Source organism: Dipteris shenzhenensis, chromosome 1, assembly GCF_047967505.1.
Source record: "Dipteris shenzhenensis isolate YYH24624 ecotype China chromosome 1, Dip_SZ_1.0, whole genome shotgun sequence".
In the NCBI taxonomy this organism is placed as follows: Eukaryota; Viridiplantae; Streptophyta; class Polypodiopsida; order Gleicheniales; family Dipteridaceae; genus Dipteris; species Dipteris shenzhenensis.
Window position 1 is genome coordinate 30,320,116 of NC_141596.1, and position 24,873 is coordinate 30,344,988.

A 24,873-nucleotide genomic window follows, 5' to 3' on the forward strand; every position below is an offset into this window, starting at 1 on the left:
GTGCCCGTGATTCAACGTAAAGCTAGAAGAAACCAGATTGGGATGTTTCATTTGGTATCAGAGCGCAGGTTATATTGCAAGCGGTCTGGGACTGGTTGGGCGTTTGACGACGAACAATACGGAGCCCAAACTCTATGTAGATGGTAATTTGATGGTTTGTAAGTCTGGGTAGCATGGATGAACAGCACGCCACGAGGACTACTGGCTGGTCATGGAATTAGTTACCGCAGGTGATGGCGCAACTGTGGGTTCACGGACGTCATCGCAGTGCTGGTCATGACACTAGCTGTCGCAGGAGGGTTGGGTTCACGTAAGCTGGTGACGAATTAGGGGACGGACGACGGTACGGTTCACGTAAGCTGGTGATGAAATAGGAGACGGACGACGATACAGCTAAACCGCGGGTTCATACCTTGGTATCTCGGAAGGTAGATGTGAAGCAATTTTTGGACACCCGCTGGTTTACAACTAGCTTAGGGCCAAGGAACTTTGGCCCTTGATACTTGCGTTACATGGAGGTCCTTCAACGTGATAATTGATGCTGGGTGAAAGACCTGTGGACGTGATAAACAATCACTTTTTTTTTTTGTTCGCAATAGATCATTAACGTTGGGGCTGCGTGGAAAAATTCGATCGATAAAGGACCCGTTGATTAAGGTCTTTGGCCAAAATCAGTTATGTAGGACAGATTACGAATGCAAATTGGATCTCCGACAAGGATGTAGCTGAGCCACAGCAAGAACAACATGATCTCTCTATGCTACGTGAATGACCAGGGAGCTTTCTATGCCTTCTAAGTTTGTTGCTTTCGTGTTTGAGTTAATTTGGGTTGCAGAAGTTTCCCTAGTATAGGGAAAAGTGGTTTTTAGTTATGGTGTGATATATACTTGGTTAGCTGTAAAATTGGAGGTTGGACTTTCAATTTGTAATTACAGTTGCAAGCGGTATTTTTATTTATAAAATATTTAGATTGAAAAAAAAAAACCACACATACATACACCCATTGACCTGAATGGAGGTAGAAGAAGAAGCTTTGAGGATGGATCCCGTAGAGTTGGGCGGCCGACCCAGCAGGTATCGCGCCCAGCAAGTCATACACTGCCAGAATTGCAATGTTAGAGGATGCCTTGCAACAGATTTTTGCGCAGCAGTTACAAACAAATGTAAGGCAGTCTGAGCTCGGGAAAATGGTGCATAGTATGTCTGCCAAACCATCTCGTGAGGAGAAAGGTAAATCTCCAATGGAACCGGAGTCTAGTGTTTGTACGGTCGAGCCTAGGAGGGCTAAGGTGCCTAATATTACCAATTATAGGCCAGAAAAGTATTCTGGTCGGATGTCTGACCGTAGTTCCGATATCATTGACACCTGGTTACACAAATGGGACAAACCATTCGCCATTTGTGAAATCAGGAATGATATGAAGAAAATCCGCGAGGCCACCCATATGTTTAATGAGGCAGCGGATAGGTGGTGGATAAAACAGCAGAAAGATGGAGTAGCATCCACTACCTAGAAGGGGTTTAAAAACAAATTTAGAAAACACTTCCTACCTCCTGACAAAGCAGAGCTTGGGATCAGTATCGAAACCTTCGTCAGAGAAATTGATCTGTGGCAGAATACACTAATAAGTTTAGAGAAAGTGTAATGAAGGTTGATGAACCCCTACCTCAGTCAATCCAAGTAAAAGATTTTATCTTTGGATTGAATGATCGGATAAAGATGGAAGTTCGAGCTAAGTATGCGAACACGCTAGATGAAGCAACTGCCATAGCCCTGAACTATGAGGATGCAAAAGGGAACAGACCAAGTGGGTTTGTGCAGGTTGGGACTCAGTACGAGTACCGGAGGAAAACTGGGTTTAAGAAGAAGTGGATTAGCAAAGGGAGTGCCTCACAGCCTAGTGGTCATGGAAAGATTATCCACGAAACAAAGATCGTCGGATGGCTGAGATGGTGGTCTCAGAATGCGACATGGAAATGGAGGGAAGTCCCAGAGCAGAACAGATGCAGATTCAGCTAGCAGGATCTTCTCAAAGGTCAGTATCTTTTTTGTTATGTGTGTTTGTTGCTAAGTTAGTAACTAGTGCACCTGATAATATCCTGTCAAAGCCCGCAGCAACGGGGTATACAGCCTTTAATGATACGGAGTTAATTAAGATGAAAGGGCAAGTAGCTAATCATCCGGTCATTGTGTTGTTTGACTCAGTGTCAACGCACAATGTAATTAACTCCAAGCTCGTAAAGAGGCTGAAACTAAATGCTAGCCCATCTGACTATGCATATACAGTCAGGATGGCATACGGAAGTTCAACTGAAGTATGGGACCAAAGGGTTACCCAGTTGGAGCTTCGAATTCAGGACTATGCTGAGAAGCTTGACTTTGAAATGACTAAGCTTGCTCATGCAGACATAGCCCTGGGTAAGGGTTGGCATTCTAGGAAGAATCCAGCCATAGATTGGAAAAAGCACATTTATCAATTCAAGATGAATGATGTGTTGTATGTCTTATGAGGTGAAAGGGATATACCTCAAGGACCGTTGGTTTCCGTGATAGAAATTCAAAAAGCTCAAGAAGAGTTTTTGTTTCTTTGTACAGCATTGGTAGAGCCGATTGATGATTCTTCGACTAGCATTGATGTTGCTCAAAATGGAGAGATGGCCAAGCTGGCTGATCAAATAACAGAGGAGTTCTCTTATTGTTTTAGGGATGAGCTACCTTATGGGTTACCTCCAAAGCAGAATGTTCAGCATAAGATTGAACTAATCTCGGGAGCAGAACCTGTAAATAGACCTCCCTATAGGTTGAGTTTTACTGAAGAGGCGGAGGTGCGAAGACCTCAAGTTGGGACAGATTCAACTAAGTTTTTCACCTTTTGCTTTGCCAGCGATATTAAAGAAAAAGAAAGATGATACTTTTCGTCTCTGTATAGATTACAGAGCATTGAATAATATCACTATTAAGCACAGGTATCCAATGGCTCGGATCAATGATTTGCTAGATGCATTACATGGAGCCGTAATTTTCAGTAAGATAGATCTTAAGTGTGGCTACCATCAGATCCGTATTAGAGCCAAGGATGTGCATAAAACCGCTTTTAGAAGCAGGTTTGGACATTATGAGTTTTTGGTAATGCCCTTAGAACTTACCAATGCTCCAGCTACATTCGTCATGCTTATGAACGATTTACTACGTCCGTATATCAAAAAGTTTGTAGTACACTTTATTGACGATATTCTGGTATTCAGTAAGAGTATTACTGAGCATTATGAACACTTAGGAATAGTGTTCAGTGCTTTGAGAAAAGCCAGTCTTTATGTAAATAAAAAGAAAACTATACTGTGTATGGTAAGACTTGAATATTTAGGATTCATAATTACTCCTGAGGGGGTAGAAATGGATCCAAAGAAAGTGGCTGCGATGCTGACTTGGCCAATCCCTCACTGACCGCTTTGCGATCATTCTTGGGATTTGTCCAATTTTATCGAAGGCATATCAAAGGATATTCCGAAATAGTATCGCCATTGATTGATCTAACCTCAGATAAAGTACCTTTTATATGGGGACAGAATCAACAGGAAAGTTTTAACACCATAAAACAAGCTGTGATCTCAAGACCGGTGTTAAAAATAGTTGATCCCCAGAAACCGTTTTTCCTTGAAACCGATGCAAGTGGCATTGCAGTAGGAGCAGTTCTCCTCCAAGAGGGAAGGCCAGTAGCCTTTGAAAGCAAGAAGCTTTCTCCCTCTCAACGGAGTTGGCCAACTCATGAATTAGAGTTGTATGTTGTTGTCCATGCTCTGAAAACATGGAGACATTATTTGTATGGATCAGAGTTCTATGTGGATGTTGATGATAATACTCTGAAACATTTTTGTAAACAACCTGACTTGAGAGGCCGCCAAGCTAGGTGGGCAGAACTCATGCAGGAATTTAATTTGACGATTTAGAATCAACAGGAAAGTTTTAACACCATAAAACAAGCTGTGATCTCAAGACCGGTGTTAAAAATAGTTGATCCCCAGAAACCATTTTTCCATGAAACCGATGCAAGTGGCATTGTAGTAGCAGCAGTTCTCCTCCAAGAGGGAAGGCCAGTAGCCTTTGAAAGCAAGAAGCTTTCTTCCTCTCAACGGAGTTGGCCAACTCATAAATTAGAGTTGTATGTTGTTGTCCATGCTCTGAAAACATGGAGACATTATTTGTATGGATCAGAGTTCTATGTGGATGTTGATCATAATACTCTGAAACATTTTTGTAAACAACCTGACTTGAGAGGCCGCCAAGCTAGGTGGGCAGAACTCATGCAGGAATTTAATTTGACGATTCAGTACCGAAGAGGAAAGGATAATAAAGTTGTTGATGCGTTGTCACGCATTATGCATAATATGAGTTTCACGGTATTAGAGAGTGCTCTAATGAGCGAGATTAGAGAAACTCAAAAGGTGGACGAGTTCGTCCAGAGCCTTTGGCCTAAGGCTCATGTATTAAAACCCGAGGAAAAGGATGACCTGGCATCCAGAAAAGACCAAACTTATGCGAGATATGCCATAAGGGATGGTATGCTGAAAAGAAATGGCAAGGTAGTAGTACCTAATCAAAATGATCTCAGGCAGAGAGTCATTCGACAATGCCATGATAGCCCATGTGCGAGATAGCATTTCCATGGACTTTATTGTAAGTCTGCCTATGACACAAGGTGGATATGATTCTATCCTTGTGGTGGTTGATCGTCTTACTAAGATGGCTCACTACATTCCAACTAGAGAGTCTGTTAGTGCCCCGCAAGTGGCGGATTTGTTTATTAGACATATATTTCGTTTGCATGGATTACCCAAGTCCATAGTGTCAGACAGAGATGTCAAATTTACCGATCATTTTTGGACTGCGGTATTTGAGACACTAAGGACTGAGTTGGGAATGAGTAGTGGGGATCATCCAGAAACACATGGTCAGACGGAAAGAATCAACCAAATTTTAGAGGATATGCTTAGAGCATATGTGTCATTGAGGCAACATACATGGGACAAGTGGTTGCCATTGTTAGAGTCTGCCTACAATGATAGAAAATATTCCTCTACAAGGTTCAGTCCGTTTGAGCTGAACTATGGTTATAGGCAGCAAATCCAACTATAGTTGGAATACCAGAAAGTGCCTAGTGCCGCGAACTTTGTGGTTCAGATGTGGGAGATGCTAGCACTTGCGAGAGCTAACATCCGCCAAGCTATGGATAGAGCTAAGAACGTATGCGGATGAAAACCGATCCGCTAGAGAATTTAAGGAATGAGAAAAAGTTTTTCTCAGAGTTCCTTCGCACTCTAAGTCTTTGACTGCAGGAGAGTGTGCTAAGTTATCACCTCGATATTGTGGGCCATGGTTAATTCTAAAAAGAGTAGGCAAGGTAGCCTATAAATTAGAATTGCCACAGGGTTGTAAGGTGTACCCAGTGTTTCATGTTTCTCGTTTAAAGAAATTTTTGCATACATGTGACTCACTAATTGAGGGTGTTGTTTTGTTTCAGGAGATAGAGGATAATGCAAGACGCGAACCAACAGGAATCCTGGACTGAGGAACAATGCAAGTGCGCAATCGGAAGATACCCATGGTGTTGATTGCATGGCATGGTCTACCTCTATCAGAAGCTACTTGAGAATCCGTATACCAGTTACGAAGAGTGTTCCCAGACTTTATCATCGAGGATGCTGATGCTGAAGAGGGAAGGAATGTTACGCTCAAGTCGAGGTAACATGACCTCAAAAGCGTCAGTCGACATTTTCCTTTAAAGGATCGATGTTTGTATTATATTTGTTTGGACTTCATGTAAATGATCAAAGAAGAAATAAAGGTCAAGGTCCTTGGTGTGGGTGACATGGCACTAGACTAGGTGGATCTAAGGCTAAGGGACCTAAATGCATGAAATGTGCCTAGGGGCAAATGTTTCAAAGATATCCCAAGAGAGGGGTAAATAATGCATTAAGGAAGGACCCTAAATTTAAGACATGTGGCATACTAGATCCATCTAGGGAGTTTTAGCGCTCGTTGGAATTAAGCAAGCAAAAAGCATTCACGAAATGTATTCTTCTGGATTCAACAGAGAAGCTTGCTACCACCAAGGTTGGCTGGGAGGATAATCATGGAGGGATTGCGATGAACTTGTGGAGATCCAGGTTCGTCCTCGCTGTCACAAGGCAGTTGAGTCAATGCAACATTGCCTTTGGGAGTGCAGACAGGCAAGGACGATCTAGAAAGGTGTTGCTAGGATTTTCAGCATCTTTCATACAGCACCTTTCTATATGACCTAGGGTTCAGTGGCTTGGTTATCTCTTATTAGCCCCACACGTGTTTTTCGAGGGACATGATCCAAATCCAACTTTCATTGTACGGCAACATTCAGTGGAGTCTTGTTCCCTCCAGGATGTTCCCCTCAATCCTTTCAGAGCTGCTCATGCCTTAGTAGACATGTCTTGGGAGATTTTTGCTAGCATTGCAGCTTGGCATATTTGGAGAGCCAAGTGTACAGAGGCGATGGAGGGTATCCAAGTTCACCCTTCCCAGACCATGGCCAGTATTTGGATTGACGCAGTATACACTCTGATGGCCATTTGGGCGAGTATGCAGGGATCCTCCGGAGCAGCCACTGCCAAGAGAGTTACTTTTTTTAGAGTTTGGAGGGGATCTCCTTTCTTCTCTGAGTTTCCTTCAGGGTTAAGATGGCATTTTCAGCCTCCGCCTTGGTTCTTTATTAGCTCTCACTTTGAGCTGTTTTTTCCTCATGCATTGCATGATGTACTCCTGCATTTGAGCTCGCTCTCGCGGTTTTGATTCATACTTAATGAAGTAATTTTCTTGAAAAAAAAAAAAAGGTCCTTTTCTTTGGATTTAAGGAGCAATTCCTTGCATTCATTGCTTGCATTAGTTCAATATATGCATGATTGCTGCGTTGACTCTATCTTAAGGTGCCCTAGTATCAAGAATCAAAATTCTCTCTTTTGCAGGCTTTGGCAAAGGCATTGACAGAGGATGACTTCTTTTATCTCGGAGCTCAATTTATGCATTTAAGACCGGACAAAGATGGAGCGATTTGCTTAGAGAACTTTAAAGGGGTGAGTTTCTCAAGCATTGGAACTTACCTATTAGATATGACTTGCATAGAGTAACGAGTCAAGTCATCCAAGCACTCTATTGATGCATGCAATCCAAATTAAACAAAATGTAATTGATGTGTGGAGCAGGCACTTTTAAAATTTGCAACTGATGCAATGAATGACTCTCAGGCTTATAGCATACTTAAATCGGTAAGGAACTATCCCATTAGTAACTCTTGTATTTTTTATGCCTTGCAAAATGTCCCTTCTTAGTTTTTCCAAGTTCGTACTACATAGTGTTCCTTAATTCATAAAAGATTTGGATTTTTTATGCCTATAAACAGACTCACATCGGGAAATAGAGCACATAGCTAAGCACAATAGAGGCTTTGGAAAAGCTCAGGTTTAGAAACTTTAAATATTGGTGTCCCTAGTTAAAACCAGACTCAATAGAATAAATACATGAAAATAATAAATTGTTCTTCCAAAGTGAAATTTCAGTTTCACAATATACAAATAAAAGAACTCTTAATTTTCAAAAGAGGGCCATTGGAACTTCTAATTTCTCCCCTTTGCAACTAAAATGGCAATATTTTCCTTCTCAATAAATGTAAAGGATCAGAGATCCCGAGTCCAATTCCCATGTGAGATACATCAAGTAGAAAGATTTTAAATAGATTTAACCAAACATGGCCAAAAAACCTCCATTCCATTTAGTCTGCAGAATTTTGGCCTTCCAGGAGCACACTAAACAGAGGCATATTTACACAGGCAGAAGGGCCATAAAGGGCTCTCAAAAGGGGAGCAGGGACTCAAATTGGTAGCTATTGAAGCCCACCAGAAGGTACATGGCACAAAGGATTTGTCTACAGCAGTCTTTGCAACATATAGAGCCACCTTTGGTACCTTACCTCATCGCTTGTATGCTGCAGGTGTTGGTACATGTATCGGCAAAATTTGTACTTGGATTTCTACATCTATATACCTATTCTTTTGGCTGTACATTGATTGTTCTATCTTCGAACCCTGAAGTGTTTGTTTCACATGCATGAATACAGACTGAGTTGTTGTCTCATGTGACATTGTGTGATCTTAAGGAAGTTCTCTGCTGCTGCAGGGCTCTTCTCATTCTCTATATCTATATAAAGGGTTGTAGGCTCAACCCTTAGTCATTATTGTGACCATCTCTCTATCTCTGTCTCTGTCTCTCTCTCTCTCTCTCTCTCTTCTCCTCCGCTCCACCTTTGCTCACACGTCCCTCGTAAGTCAGCTTTAGGTTATTGTTAGTGTTGTCATAAACAGCATCAATGTTAGAGTAAATCCTCTCGAGCACACCATACAACTCTGCTCCAATCCGTGTAACTCCTTTTCCCTAGCCCATACAGCTCCGCCGCTCCAGACCATATAGCTTCGCTCCCCCCCTATTGTATACAGTGTTGCTCCCAGCCCTTACAGCTCCTCCGCTCAATTTCTCTTTAATTAAAATAGCATCAAACTCTAACCCTAAACAAGGCACAGGGTGGTATACCCCTTTTTTCCTCATTCAGTTTGAGTTGGGCTGAACCCCCAGCCTAACTCAGAGGTTAGTTTCAGCCACGGGCTACCTAGGAAGGGACAACATGGAGCCAATGGAATTTCCCATTGTTTGAACAATCAAATGGATATTCAATGAAGAAGGCTATACAAAAGACAATCTTTTTTTTTCCCCAAGAAAATTACTTCATTAAGTATGAATGAAAACTACGAGAGCGAGCTCAAATGTGGGAGTACATCATGCAATGCATGAGGGAAAAAAAACAGCTCAAAATGAGCTAATGGAAAACCAAGGCGGAGGCTGAAAATGCCACCTCAACCCTGAGGGAGACTCAGAGAAGAAAGGAGATCCTCTCCAAACTTTGAAAAAAGTACCTCTCCTGGTAGTAGCTGCTCTAGAGGATCCATGCATGCTTGCCCATATGGACATCAAGTACGTACTGTGTCGGTCCAAATACTAGCCATAACCTAGGAAGGGTGAACTTGAATACCCTCCATCGCCTTTGTACACTTGGCTCTCCAAATATGCCAAGCTGCAATGCTAGCCAGAATCTCCCAAGACGTGTCTACTGAGGCATGAGCAGCTCTGAAAGGAGTGAAGGGAACATTCTGGAGGGAACAAGACTCCACTGAGTGTCCCCATACAATGAGAGCTGGATTTGGATCATGTCCCTCGAAAAACACCTGAGGGCCAATAAGAGATAACCAAGCCATTGAACCCCAAGTCATATAGAAAGGTGTTGTATGAAAGATACTGAAAATCCTAGCAACCAACACCTTTCCAAATCGTCCTCACCTATCTGCACTCCCAAAGGCAATGTTGTACTAACTCAACTACAATGTGACAACAAGGACAAGTAGGGTCAACCCCGAACCTGGATCTCCACAAGTTCACTGCAATCCCTCCATGAATAGAAAGCCAAAAGAAAAGAGCAATCCATTCCCACTCCCCTGGGTCCCACTGCAAGAAGCTAATAGGGGAACCTCCATATAACCAAAGTCTCCAAGACCCTGGTGCAAGGAGAAGAGGATCGAGGTCAAGATACCGCTCTGAAACCTGCAATCTTGATAGGCTGAAAGACAACCTCCAAAAGAATATCATTAGAAGATCTTAGAAGTCTGCCTCCCGACTGAACGTCAAAGACTAGGATATCCTCATGTGCATCCTGCAGGGCAATAATCTGTAACGGAATGCTCATCCCTGAAAACGCTCCCCACCAAGTGGACTCTGTGTCAGCATGTCATCTGTATCAATCCACTCTAGCAGAATGGCTTCCTGTAGCTACTGTATCCTGACTGCACTCCCTCTGAGGTGGTCAATTGCTATAAGTCTCTGATCCTCTGGAAGTCTCATAAAGACCTGCCAGGCGCCTACTGTAGAAGTAGGTCCCCTCTCCCATCTAGACCATTGCATATAATGTGACACTTCAAGTGGCTTGCCATGGTTCAAAATCGAGTCATTACACATGACTGGCTGCCTGTGAATTTCTTCACGAGAGGTGGGTGGAACTCCGCGAAGAGTGTTTCTGAAACATCCCCAAGCTTTCTGAATAGCAGCCATGAGAGGGGAAGGGGGAGATTTGAGATGGGCTGAAGTAAAGATCCATCTGATACTATCCATCCAATCTCCCCCATGAGATGGGGTACAAGAAAGAATGCTGCGTGATAAAAAATCTTTTCAGGACTCCTGTCCAGGCATCAATCCACGTGCTACGAAGGTGCAGAGCAAGTTCATACACTGCAAGTTCGGATCAATGATATTGAGACCTCTTGTGGGGAGAATGAGGGTCTCCCGAGCCACCCTGACTACAACATCTAAGGTGCCATCTAAAACGATCCATAGGAAGTTCCTGATAGGTCTCATGAGTTGAGCGATACAACCTCTAGATCTGCACCAACATGAGCAAACGAACCAGGCAGTGGCCAATAATACCTGGTTCACAACCACAACTCTGGATGCAAGGTCAAGTCTGGCAGAACTCCAAAAGATGAGTTTCCTCATGATACTCTCCAACATGGGAGCAAACTGCTGTGCCAGAGAGATGCCGACCCCAACCTGGCATCCCAGATATCTGACGGAAACTCCCCTCTGAATCCAGGTGAACCCTATGTCATTTCCCCAGTCTGGAGTGTCCTCATCACTGATCCAAAAGCCATTGGATTTGTTCCAGTTAATGTGTGAACTTGCTGCAATGCAAAACAAATCCAATGCCGTCCTTAATGAAGTCAGTGTCTGTGAAGTGGCATCCAAAAAAACAGCCGTATCATCTACCAACTGACTATCTAAGAGCTCATCCTCCTGTCTCAAAGAAAACCTGAGCCCTACAATACCAGCTTAAGCTCTAATGTAATAGCTTATAGCTTCAGCCAACCACAAATAGGAATAGAAAGGAGGCTAAGGGGCATCCCTGGCGGACTGATCTCGTAATCTCAAACCTATCTCCCCTGACTCTCCCATTAAGAACATGGCTGTGGGCTGAGCTGTAGAGGGCTGCCATCCCTCTGATCCATGCATCTAAGAAACCAAAGCGAGTAAGTGTGCCCTCCAGAAAGCCCCAGAGCTTTCTCAAAGTCTAAGAGTAGAATGGACAGCCTCTCGCCATTATGCATGGCCCAATCCATAGCCTCCCAAAATGAGAAAATGTTATCAAAGATGCTCCTGCCATGCACAAATCCCGTCTGCGTATCATGGATAAGATCTGGGAAAAAGGGCTGCAGACGAAGGCTAATAGCTTTAGCTAGGATTTTACACAAGGTAATCAGTATCCACTGAGACACTAAATTCCTGCAACTCCCTTTCGGAATCAAATTAATGAGGCCCTCTATAAGTGAGTCTGGCATCTCACCCGAGTTCCATACACCCTGCAGGGCTGAAGTATCCCCAATCTGATCCCAAAAATTAATAAAAGATAAGGGGGTAAGTCCATCTAAACCAAGACACTTGCAATTGTGAAGGGCACAGAGAGCAATCCTTAACTCTATGTTGGTGCAGGGTGCATCAAGTGAGACAGTCATATCCCCTGTCACCAACCCAGGTAAGTGTCGCCAGATAACCACTCTAGCATCATTTGTAGCCTGAGCGTCAGGATCTGTTGTAAGAAGGGAGGCATAGAAATCAGTGGCAACTTGAAAGACGACATCTGGATGTGTCTGAAGAAATCCGCCTGATTCACCAAGCTGTGAGACGCTCTCCCTACCATGTCTGGGGCCAAGAGCAAAGAAGAACTGCTTGTTGATCCTACCTCCCATCTGAGTCGAAAATGACTCTCTGGCATGAAAGGCATACTCTGCTCTCTGATCTAAAAGTGACTACTGTTGCTGGGCCCTTGCTGCAGCAAGGCACTCCTGAATCCAAGCATCTGTAGGCCTCTTCTGCTCCTCTCTCTAGAGGGAAGCCAACTGCTAGTGGATACCTATCTGACACCTTAGGATCTCACCCCTCTTGATATGAGCAACTAAAGGATAAAAGTCGCTAATATCAGATAGGGCTGTGGCTAAATCTAACAAAGAAAGCTACCCATCATGCATATGAGATACCCATGTCCTCAACACTGTCTCTGTAAGGCCCTCCTCTACATAAAAGGCATATGGAATCCTAACACTGGCAGAGCGGCCCCTCACATGAGGATCTGAAACCATCACAATAACTGAAAAATGATCCGAAGTGGACACCCCAACTGCAATGCATTGATGTTGATATTAGTGTAGCCTTAATCGGAAGCTATATAAGTATGTGACTTCTCAATCAAGAATCTTGTGAAGTTTCAGGGCTAACAGTACCACCTCTGTCAAGAGCCCAATCATCCACATAAAATCTATCAATCCGTGCATGGATAGGCATCTGTAATCTCCTGTTCGACCAAGAAAACAGGAGAGATGTGGTTGAGTGTGAAAAGCATCATCGTGCCAAGTATCCCTACAGCTGCACTGAAAAAGAAAGGCCTCCCAAGCTGATCTCTCTAGGGAGTGAATACCACCTTTCCTACCACCGCTTTTGTCTGAGGGCATTTCAACCATGTTGAAATCGCCCCCTATAATCCAAGCATCTGCAATCTGTGACCAAAAGAGCAGTTCCTTCCAAAGAAGGACACGATCCCCTCTAGAATTGGAAGCATAAAGGTTTAAAAGACCAACCTTATGTCCACCAATCAAAAGTATAATCCACTGAGCCCTCGAAGGGACTATGATCTCGTGTCCAATCACCAAGGGGAGTATAGAAGAAGAAATAGAGATGCAAGTACCTCCCTCTGTGTGTGTGTGTGTGTGTGTGTGTGTGTGTGTGTGTGTGTGTGTGTGAGAGAGAGAGAGAGAGAGAGAGAGAGAGAGAAAGAAAGAAAGAAAGAAAGAAAGAAAGTTTATGAAAGTCTTTGGAAGACCGATGGGTCTATGAGACTGTGAAAAACCTGATACAATGAGATGTGGTAGTGGAGCTACTAAACGAGCATCCACGCCAATGCAAAATGCAAAAAATGCAAAATGGCAGTACTAAGTCCTAAGTACAACATAGTCATGTCAGTAGTGGACTATATATCACTCTCAGCATATCATCAACATCATCATCATCATCAACCCGCAAGACGTCAGGATGGATGAGGCAGTGGAGGTGTGAGGTCGGTAATAGAGTGTTGTCGCCCCCTTAAAGGTGCAGTCCTGGCACGTCTCCTAGTCGTAGCTCTGCATCTAACCAAGGCCACTTTGACCCCCGTCGGTCGAGCTCCGACTCTAAACAAGGAGATGTCCCCCAGTGTGATCTGTGTGTCAATCCTCTGTCTGAGCTGTTGGGTCACCGGCTCCGGGTCACGATCATGTCGAGGCCTCATCCCGCGGGGATCTACGTGGTCTGGCTGAGAGAACTCCGTGATAGAGCTCTGAGAGGGATCAACCGAGGAAGAAGTCTGATCTTGGCTTTGTGCTCGGAGTATCCTCTTGCGGTGTCTAAATGTCTCATGAATGAAACCTGCTAAACATCGCTGGTCTGGGTAGGAGAGGAAACGGGCCAAAATCCCATAGCTATCTCTGAAGAGGCAGTAGAAACGCCCTCAGATCTCATAGTAAACAAGACACCTAAAGATGAAATGCTCCTCTGTCTCAACCTCCTACATGTCACACAATGTGCATATGCGCCTCTCCCTGGGTAGTCGCTCTACTCTGTCGCTCTCGATACAGAGTCTGTGTGAGGAAACCTGGAACTGCCTAAGAGAGATCCTCAGCGAGTGGGGTAGGTGAATCTGCGTATATCCTAGTGGATCAATGAAACCCTCCGCTGTGATATGTAAGAAGTGATCTCTATAGAAGCCCAGCTTTACTGGAAGATCACTCGGGCCCAACCAGGTCCGGAATGTGTGTAGCTATAGTAGATTCTCATGGATAACCTGGTTGACCTCGTGTGATAGGAGGGGAGAAAACAAAGCATCCATACTGTACTGGAATGGAGGTAGTCTGTCCATGTGGAGCCCCAACCCCCCAAACCATCTCTCTGTACGTGCATACCAACACCTCTGGTCTCCCCCTGCTGCAAGTGCCATAGAAGAGGACAGTGCTAGCCATGGTAGCCTGCTACGCCTAGAGGTGTAATCCCCATACTTCCTGACTCGGTACAGATACGTGATGACCTGAAATGCAGTATCTAACTGTAATGGGGGTGACCCAAACTCTGCCTGAATGATCTAGTGAGGAATGAATGGCTTACCACGGAGCATCCGTGATAACATGAGAACCTGTAGCCGCTCCACCCTGGCCCACTCTGTATCCGATAAGTCTGGCCCCCAACATAGACTGCCATACATCCCCACTGGATGGACCAAGGAGTCAAAAAGCAACCCTTTGATCCATGGATCCTGAAAGTGAGAGCGGAAGCACTGCCTCTCTAGTCTAGCCAATGAAGCATATCCTCTGCCCAAGCATGCCTCCATCGCGGGTCTCATAGTGAAGTTGGTCCAGAAAAGACGACCCCAAGATAAGTGTATGATGCAACTACCTCAACAGGTGACCCATCAAATGCGAACTGCTCCTGGCACATAACGCCTCGAGATGTATTGAAGATCATAACCTTGGTTTTACCCAGAGAGATTAACATCTATATACATAGAAATTATTACATACATATGTTATTATGCCATGCTCCCGTATCCAATCACCAAGGGAAGTATAGAAGAAGAAACAGAGATACAAAAGACAATCTCAACAGTATCAAAGAGAAAATACCCAATAGTGAATGGAATTTTGTTGATGGCATATGCAGAGTCTATCACATGCTCTAGTCACTTGTAGAAACTAAGCAGCAAAGGCAAAATTGCAAGTTGAAAGGCACTCGGATTTGGATACAAGAAAAGCTTACTCCACATCAGCTTAAACAAAGAGCCATGGAACTCACCAAAGTAAAGGAATCCAAGAAGGAGGCTAACGGTTTACAGAGAAGGAAAGCACTTAGCAAGGAATTCAAATCTAAGCTTAAAGGCTGATGTAATGAAATTCATAGTATATTAGCATTAGAAAATAGTTACACTTTAAAACAACAGTGGAAACACTTAATGCACTCTCATTTCGAAATTTGATGTACGAGCTACTTCTTGGTCCCATAGATCTTTTTGGTATTCCGCAAACATTAATAGATCTTTCTTACTTTCTTTCTTCTCACTATTGCAGCCCCTGCCCTAACCTTTTTTTTTCCCCCCCAAAAAGATCACTTCATTAAGTATGATTGAAAACCGCAAGAGCAAGCTCTAATCGGGAGTACAACATGCCATGCATGAGAAGAAAATAAACAGCTCAAAAAGAGCTAACAAAATCGAAGGTGGAGGCTGAAAATGCCACCTCAACCCTGAAGAAGACTCAAAGAAGAAGGGAGATCCTCTCCAAACTCTGAAGAAGATAGCCCTCCTGGCAATAGCCACTCTGGAGGATCCCTGCATGCTCGACCAGATGGACATCAGAGTATGTATAGTATCAGTCCATATACTGGCCATAGACTGGAAGGGATGAACCTGTGAACCCTCTATCGCCTCCGTACATCTGGCTCTCCACATATGTCATGCTGTAATGCTAGCCGAAATCTCCCATCATGTATCTACCGAGGCATGAGCAGCTTTGAAAGGAGTGAAAGGAACATCCTGAAGGGAACACGAGTCCACAGAGTGTCATGGTATAATGAAGGCTGAATCTCAGTCATGTCCCTCGAAAAACACCTGAGGGTCATTGAGAGAACACTGATCCCCAGGTCATGAAGAAGGTTGCTCTATGAAAAATACAAAGAATCCTAGCAACACCCTTCTCTTTCTATTCCTGAGGGATTTCCAGAGCCTCCTCCAAAAGTTCCTCTGCATCTCTACAGGAATCCGAAAAGAGTCCCAATGTGGAGCTCTGGAAGGCTGCCAACCTCTGCTGTTGAGCTGAAGTCTTCTGGAATTTTTGACTGTGTAACGAAAGAAGGGGATGCTCTTCTCTCGGTGCCCTTCGTCAATCCATTCCCATTCCCCAGGGTCCCACTGCAAGAACCTAATGAACCCGAGTCTCCAAGACCCAAGTGCCAAGAGAAGAGGGTAGGCATCAAGATACCCCTGTGAATCCGTGCCCCATTCCATGTGACCTGCAATCCTAATAAGCTGGAAGGCAACCTCGAAAAGAATATCACCTGAAGATCTGAGTTGTCTGCCTTCTTGACTAAACATCAAAGAATAGGGTCTCCTCAAGTGCATCCCACAAGGCTATAACTATAGGAATACCTGTCCTCGTGAAAGCTCCCAACCAAGTGGACTCTGTGATCGACAAATCATCTGTTTCTATCCAATCTGTTGGTATGGCTGCCTCTATCTGCTGCATCCTGACTCCACTCCCTCTGAGATGGCCAACAGAAGTGAATCTCTGATCCTCTGGAAGCTGGCTAAACGTCTTCCAGACACCTACTATAGAAGCAGGTCCCCTCTCCCATCTAGACCACTGCATATAATGTGATGCTCCTAGTCATCTGCCATGCTCATCCAATATCGAGTCATTCCACATGACTGGCTGTCTGTCTATCTCTTCTGGAGAGGACGGTGGAACTCACCGAAGAGTGATTCTGAAGCTGCCCCAAGCTTTCAGAATGGCAGCCATGAGAGGGAAAGAGGGAGATCTAAGATGGGCTGAAGTAAAAGTCCATCTGGAGTTGTCCATCCAATCTCCCCCATGTGATGGTATACGATACTAAATGTTGTGTAAGAAAAAATTCTTCCAAGGCTCTTGTCTAGGCATCAATCCTCGTACTACAAACTTGCAGAGCAAGGCCATACACTGCAAGTTCGGATCAATAATATTGAGGCCTCCTTCCCCTGTGGGGAGAATGAGAGTCTCCCAAGCTGCCCTGGCCAAAGCATCTCAGGTGCCATCTAACCCACTCCAAAGGAAATTCCAGATAGGTCTCATGAGCTGAGCGATACAACCTCTAGATCTGCACTTGCAAGAGCAGACAAACCAGGCAGTAGCCAATAGTACCTGGTTCACAACCACCACCCTGAATGCGAGGTCAAGTCTGGCAGAACTCCAAAAAACGAGTTTCCTCCTGATACTCTCTAACACGGGAGCAAATTGTTGTGCTAGAGAGATCCCTAACCCGACCTGGCATCCTAAGTACCTGATGGGAACACCCCTCTGAATCCAAGTGAACCCTACAGTTTGGAGTGTCCTCATCACTAATCCAGAAACCATTGGATTTATTCCAATTAATGTGAGCCCCTACCTATCCTGAATGAAGTGAGTGTCTGTGCGTCGCATCCAAAAAAACAGCCGTGTCAACTGCCAACTCACTCTCCAAGAGCTCATCCTCCTATGTCAATGGAAGCCTCAGCCCTGTAATATCAACTTGAGCTCTAATGTAGTAGTTCATAGCTTCAGCCACAAATAAAGAGAAAAGGAGCTAAAGGGCATCCTTGATGGACTGATCTGGTAATCTGAAACCTGTCTCCCCTGACTCCACCAATAAGCATCTAGCTATGGGCTGATCTGTAGAGAGCTGACACCCCTCTGATCCATGCATCCGAAAATCCGAAACGAGCAAGGGTACCCTCTAAGAACCTCCAGTCTACCATGTCATAAGCTTTCTCAAAGTCCAGGAGTAGAATGGCAAGCCTATGACGATTATGCATGGCCCAGTCAGAAGCCTCCCAAAATGAGAAGATGTTATCGAAAATGCTCCTGCCGTGCACAAAGCCCGTTTGCGTATCATGTATAAGATCTGGAAGAAAAGGCTGCAAACGAAGGCTGATTGCTTTTGCTAAGATTTTGTACAAGGTGCCCAAAAGAGTGATTGGTCTCCACTGAGACACTAAATTCCTGCAGCCCCCTTTTGGAATAAGATGAATGAGACGCTCCATAAGCGAGTCTGGCATCTCATCCGAGTCCCAAACTCCTTGTAGGGCTGAGGTAATGTGATCCCCAATCTGATCCCAAAAAGTGATAAAGAAAGAGGGGTTAAGTCCATCTGATCCTAGACACTTGCCCTTATGAGGGGCGGATAAAGCAATCCTAAACTCTATGTTGGTGAAGGGTGCATCCAGTGAGACTTTTATATCCCCTATGCGGATTGTCTATAGAGCCAACAGTTACGGGCACGCACACACACACACTCTTTTTTTTTGGGTGAAACCATATATTTTTTGTGTGGGAAACCTCAAAAGAGGAGAAAAGCCACTACCATGAAGTACAAAGTAAAAAGATTAGAAGTGAAACTCTTGGGAGAAAGCTTCCCAAAGATCACCAGAAAGTAAAAAAATATACATTAACCAAGGGGAGGATCAAGCAGTATATCCTCCATCTTAAGATTATTCACTTCCAGAAAATGAGATAAGGGAGAAGTGGCCCCATCAATGAAACAAAGTTGCTTTTGCCCTTATGGTTTCTCTTGAGATAAGCCGGTATCCTGAACTTCTGAACCAAAGGGTCAAAAACCTGCCTCAACCATGGATGAAAAGAATCCAAACAACAAGGAACCTCAATATCCTGAATACAACCAGTCTCCAAAGTCCTGCACTGCAGCCACTGTCTGAACAGAAGTATCTGGAAAGGAGCAAGACTCCATATCATTATTTCCAACAATATCATCCTGAGCAGACGGCAGGAAGTGTCTGAAGAACAGGAGGATGAACCAAAGAGGAATCCATTACATCTTGCATAACATCAGAAGTTTGCAGCAGTGAAGAAGCATCAGACATAACAACTTCAATCTTTGAAATAGGAGCCAGATCAGGATCACAGGGAACACCAAAATCAAGCACTGTAGTTATTGGATCCAGGCCTGCCAAAACAGCAAAAGGATTGGATTCTGTAACTGCTGGAACTCCCTGAACTTTTCTCCAAACTTTAGAGGTTTTAACAAAATGCCTGACTTCCGGTATGCTAGAAGAAGAGATAGGAACAGTATGAGACTGAGTAGGAATAGCAGAAGGTGTGGGAACAGAAGCTGGAGAAGGGCATGCTCTAGCAAAATGTCCCAGTTGCAACATTTATAACAGGCATTTGGAAATGAAGAAAAACCAAGTGGAATCCGAAAAGGATGAGAAAAACCAAAATCAACTTCCAAACACGGAGGGACCAACTGCTCCATTTCCTAAAGAACACACACCCGTAAATGTCTACTAGTGACCAGAAAATCTTGCTTAGGAATAAAGAGAACACGGCCTAGCAGAGCTGCAATAGAAGAGACATGCAGGATAAGTGGAACCGGTAAATCTTTCAAGGTAATCCAAACAGGACAAAAGCTGAGTGAACAGGCTGGATCAAATAAAGGATCCCAAGGCATAGCAACCGCAAAATGACCGGCCCCATGTACACCCCCCAAGGTAAGCAAATGAAAAACAATGTCCACAGAAGTACAGTGAGAAAAATAAAATCCCTCGCCTAAAAAGACAAGGATGTAATCTTGCCAGCACCCACTGCAGCTGAGGACTAGGCTTGTAAGTTGTTCACGGACAAGACTCTTCCCATAAAGTAGAGGCAAACACCAAGCTGCTGCTCCTGGCAAATACTGTGAAGCAAAGGCTCAAGAGAAAGAGATCTTCGTAATGAAAAGCCAGCAGGGGAAGGCGAAAACACCGAGTCAACACACAATTGACGAAGCAAATCCTTCTGAAGCGAGGAAGAGGGGAAGTTGGAGGAATCAAACTTGGCTGTCTTCACCCCTTCCGAAACTGTTGAAGATGTGAGCAGGAAGCACATGGCTCTCAAAAGGAGAACCAACAGGAGAAGAGAAGGGGAAGGGCGCTGCAGAAAAAGGAGCTGGGGTGAATTCGAGGACAGACGGGGGAGAACCTAGGGCTGACAAGGTGGAGACGGGGACTGACGAAGTTGAAGCGGAGACGGGATGGAAACAAGGTGGAGACAAGATGGAAACAAGGGAGGCATGGGCTGACGAAGTTGAAGCGGAGGCAGACGGGATGGAAACAAAGAAGGTAGGGGCTGACGAGGTAGAAACAGACAGAGCAAAGGAAGACAAGGCTGAACAGGGCGAGGGAGCAGAGGAGCTCACCATCGCTCACACACACACACACACAAGACAGGACATCATTTGTTTAAATGCATGTTGTATTCTATTGTTTGGAACTATTGGAGCGCGCGCACACACACACACACACAGTCTATTGATGCCCACGGGAGACCAACAGGTCTATGGGACAGCAAAAAAACCATTTAGTACATCTACTTTAGGGAGGGCACATGGCAGCTCCCAGGGAGTGCAAAAGTAACCCCAATTATTTAGAGTACCTACATAATAGTCTGAAAGAGTAATCAGACATACATCAGTTTAAGACTGAGAGTCTTTTGGTTTGAATTTAAACTCTTTGATTAGCGTGCCTTCACGGTAAACTGCCCATTTTCCATCCTTCCTAGCAGCCCTGGCTTTAGCTAATTCTATTGCCTTATTCTTCAATTGAGCTTGTGAAAGTTCCTCAGCTATCCATATCTTGGTCCCTTCCAACTCGTAAGATTGTCGAAGAAGCTTGATCCATGAATCTCACGACTTAAGTGTAAGGATAGCATGTCCTCTGGAGTGCCGTATATTAATTGCTCCATCATCATCATCATCATCATCATCATTATCATCATCAACCTTTCATTGAATATTATGAAACGATGTTTCTCTAATTCTCTCTTGGATTTCGTCAATCACGGGCAAGGAAAAATCACAGGCGATGGCATCACGTATATCCTCCCAGCCACTCTCTGAATAGCATGCACACAAAGGTACGTAACTTTTCATTCCTCATGCCTATCCACAAGCCCACAACTCCCTAGATGGTTCACTCTGCCACATGTCATCATTTTAGACCTTTTACTTGGTACACCATTTACCCCTCTCTTGGGGCACAATTTAAAACATTTGCCCCTTGGCATTATTACACATTTAGGTGCACCTAGGCCTTAGCACTCAGAACCACCTAGTCGATGCCAATACACCCTCACCTAGGACCTTGGCAGTTACTTCCCTTGACCATTATATTTACGCACATAAACTATTACAGAAGTCGGTCCTCTGAGGGAAAATGCCCACCGATCTTTCCGAGGTCATGCTATCTCGGCTAGAGCATAACATTCCTTCCCTCTTCAAGCATCAGCGTCCTCGATGATGAAATCTGGGAACACTCTCCGTAACTGGTATACGGATTCCCAGGTAGCTTTCGATAGAGGTAGACCATGCCATGCAACCAACGCCGTGGGTATCTTCCGATTGTGCACTTGCATTGTTCCTCGGTCCAGGATTCTTATTGGCTTGCGTCTTGCATTATCCTCTATCTCCTGAAACAAAACCACACCTTCGATTAGTGAGTCACCAGTATGCAAAAATTTCGTTAAACGAGAAACATGAAACACTGGGTGCACCTTACACCCCGGTGGTAATTCTAATTTATAGGCTACCTTGCCTATTCTTTTTAGAATTGACCATGGCCCACAATATCGAGGTGATAACTTAGCACACTCTCCTACAGTCAAAGACTTAGAGTGCGAAGGAAATCTGAGAAAAACTTTTTCTCCTTCCTTAAATTCTCTAGTGGATCGGTTTTCATCCGCATACACCTTAGCTCTATCCATAGCTTGGCGGATGTTAGCTCTCGCAAGTGCCAGCATCTCCCGCATGTGAACCACAAAGTTCGCGGCACTAGGCACTCTCTGAGGTACTCCAACTATAGTTGGATTCACTGGTCTCTATAACCATAGTTCAGTTCAAACGGACTGAACCCTGTAGAGGAATGTTTCCTATCATTGTAGGCAAACTCCAACAATGGCAACCACTTGTCCCATGTATGTTACTTCAATGACACATATACTCTAAGCATATCCTCTAAAATTTGGTTGACTCTTTCTGTCTGACCATCCGTTTCTGGATGATCCCCACTACTCATTTCCAACTCAATCCTTAGTGTCTCAAATACCGCAATCCAAAAATGACCGGTAAATTTGACATCTCTGTCTGACACTATGGATCTGGGTAATCCATGCAGACGAAATATATGTCTAATGAACAAATCCGCCACTTGCGGGGCACTAACAGACTCCCTAGTTGGAATGAAGTGAGCCATCTTGATAAGACGATCAACCACCACAAGGATAGAATCATATCCACCTTGTGTCGTAGGCAGCCCTACAATAAAGTCCATGGAAATGCTCTCCCACTTACTTAGTGGTATATCCAAGGGCTGTAAAAGGCCGGGTGGCTTCACCCGCTCTGCCTTACTTACCTGACAGGAAAAACAACGTGTCACATATTCATGAATATGTTTTTTCATCTTTGGCCAAAAGAAATCTCGCTTCACGAGATCATATGTCTTCTCGACCCCTGGATGTCCCACACATGGGCTATCATGGCACTGTCGAATGACTCTCTGTCGGAGATCATTCTAATTAGGTACTACTACCTTGCCATTTCTTTTTAGCATACCATCCCTTATGGCATATCTTGCATATGTTTGGTCTTTTCTAGATACCAGGTCATCTTTTCGTTTTCCCCGGGTTTTAACACATGAGCCTTAGGCCATAGACTCTGGACAAACTCGTCCACCTTTTGAGTTTCTGTTATCTCGGTCATTAGAGCACTCTCTAATACCGTGAAACTCATGTTATGCATAATGTGTGACAACGCATCAGCAACTTTATTATCTTTTCCTCTTCGGTACCGAATCGTCAAATTAAACTCCTGCATGAGTTCTACCCACCTAGCTTGGCAGCCTCTCAAGTCAGGCTGTTTACAAAAATGTTTCAAAGTATCATGATCACATCCACATAAAACTCTGATCCATACAAATAATGTCGCCATGTTTTCAAAGCATGGACAACAGCATACAACTCCAATTCATGAGTTGGCCAATTCATTTGAGAGGGAGAAAGCTTCTTGCTTTCAAAGGCTACTGGCCTTCCCTCTTGGAGGAGAACTGCTCCTACCGCAATGCCACTTGCATCGGTTTCCAGGAACAACGGTTTCTGGGGATCAACTATTTTTAACACCGGTCCTGTGACCACAACTTGTTTTATGGTGTTAAAACTTTCTTGTTGATTCTGTCCCCATATAAAAGATACTTTATCTGAGGTCAGATCAGTCAATGGCGATACTATTTCGGAATATCCTTTAATATGCCTTCGATAAAATTGGACAAATCCCAAGAATGATCGCAAAGCGGTCAGACTCTGAGGGATTGGCCAAGTCAGTATCGCAGCCACTTTCTTTGGATCCATTTCTACCCCTCAAGAGTAATTATGAATCCTAAATATTCAAGTCTAACCATACACAGTATAGTTTTCTTCTTATTTACATAAAGACTGGCTTTCCTCAAAGTACTGAATACTATTCTTAAGTGTTCGCGATGCTCAGTAATACTTTTACTGAATACCAAAATATCGTCAATAAAATGTACTACAAACTTTCCGATATACGGACGTAGTAAATCGTTCATAAGCATGACGAATGTAGCTGGAGCATTGGTAAGTCCAAAGGGCATTACCAAAAACTCAAAATGACCAAACCTGCTTCTAAAAGCGGTCTTATGCACATCCTCGGCTCTAATATGGATCTGATGGTAGCCACACTTAAGATCTATCTTACTGAAAATTACGGCCCCATGCAATGCATCTAGCAAATCATCGATCCGAGCCATCGGATACCTGTGCTTAATAGTGATATTATTCAATGCTCTGTAATCTATACAGAGACGAAAAGTATCATCTTTCTTCCTCTTTAATATCACTGGGGAAGCAAAAGGTGAAAAACTGGGTTGAATCTGCCCCAGCTTGAGGTATTCTTCTAGTTGTCTTTGCACCTCAGCTTCCTCTGTAAAGCTTAATCTATAGGGAGGTCTATTTACAGGTTCTGCCCCCGGGATAAGCTCAATTTTATGTTGAACATTCCGCTCTGGAGGTGACCCATAAGGTAACTCATCCCTAAAACAATCAGAGAACTTCTCCGATATCTCTTTAGCCAACTCGGCCATTTCCCCATCTTGGGTAGCCTCAGTGCTAGTCGACGCATCATCAATCGACTCTACCGATGCTATATACAGACACACAAACTCTTTCGGAGTCTTCCGAATTTCCATGGCTGAAATCAATGGTCCTCGAGGTAAATCCTTTTCACCTCGCAAAACATATTCTACCCCGTTCATCTTGAACTGGTAAATATGCTTTTTCCAATCAATGGCTGGATTTTTCCAAAAATGCCAAGCCATACCTAGGGCTATATCTACGTGAGCAAGCCTGGTCAACTCAAAGTCCAGCTTCTCAACATAGTCCTGAATTCGAAGTTCCAACTGGATAACCCTCTGGTCCCATACTTCAGTTGAACTTCCGTCCGCCATCCTCACCGTATAAGCATAGTCAAACAGATTAGTTTTCAACTTGAGCCTCTTAATAAGCTTCGAGTTAATTACATTGTGTGTTGACGTTGAGTCAAACAACACAATCACATTATGATTGGCTACTTGCCCTTTCATTTTAATTAACTCGGGCTCATCGAAAACTGCTGCGGGCTTTGAAAGGATGTTATCAGGTGCACCACTTACTAACTTAGTAACAGACACACTTAACAACACAGGTACTAACCTCTGAGTAGGTCCCGCCAATTGCATCTGCATATGTTCCGCATTGGGACTCTCCTGCATTTCCCCGTCGCATTCAGATATTATCATATTGGCCGTGCGACGGTCTTTGTTCAGTGAACAATCTTTCCACTGATGTCGCTGAAGGCAGCCGAAGCACAATCCTTCTTTTCTAGCTTTCTCTTTTTGCTCAGGGGTCAACGAG

General features: G+C 44.1%; 1 pseudogene across 1 annotated transcript in view; it reads left to right on the forward strand.

Moving 5' to 3' along the window:
* The window catches only part of LOC147905680 (CDPK-related protein kinase-like), an 83,151-nt pseudogene that overhangs the window by 49,839 nt on the left and 8,439 nt on the right, over positions 1 to 24,873 (forward strand). Inside the window, exons 7-8 of the transcript XR_015540903.1 lie at positions 6,994 to 7,101; positions 7,231 to 7,293. The product of XR_015540903.1 is annotated as a CDPK-related protein kinase-like (transcript). The remainder of the gene's footprint in view (positions 1 to 6,993; positions 7,102 to 7,230; positions 7,294 to 24,873) is intronic.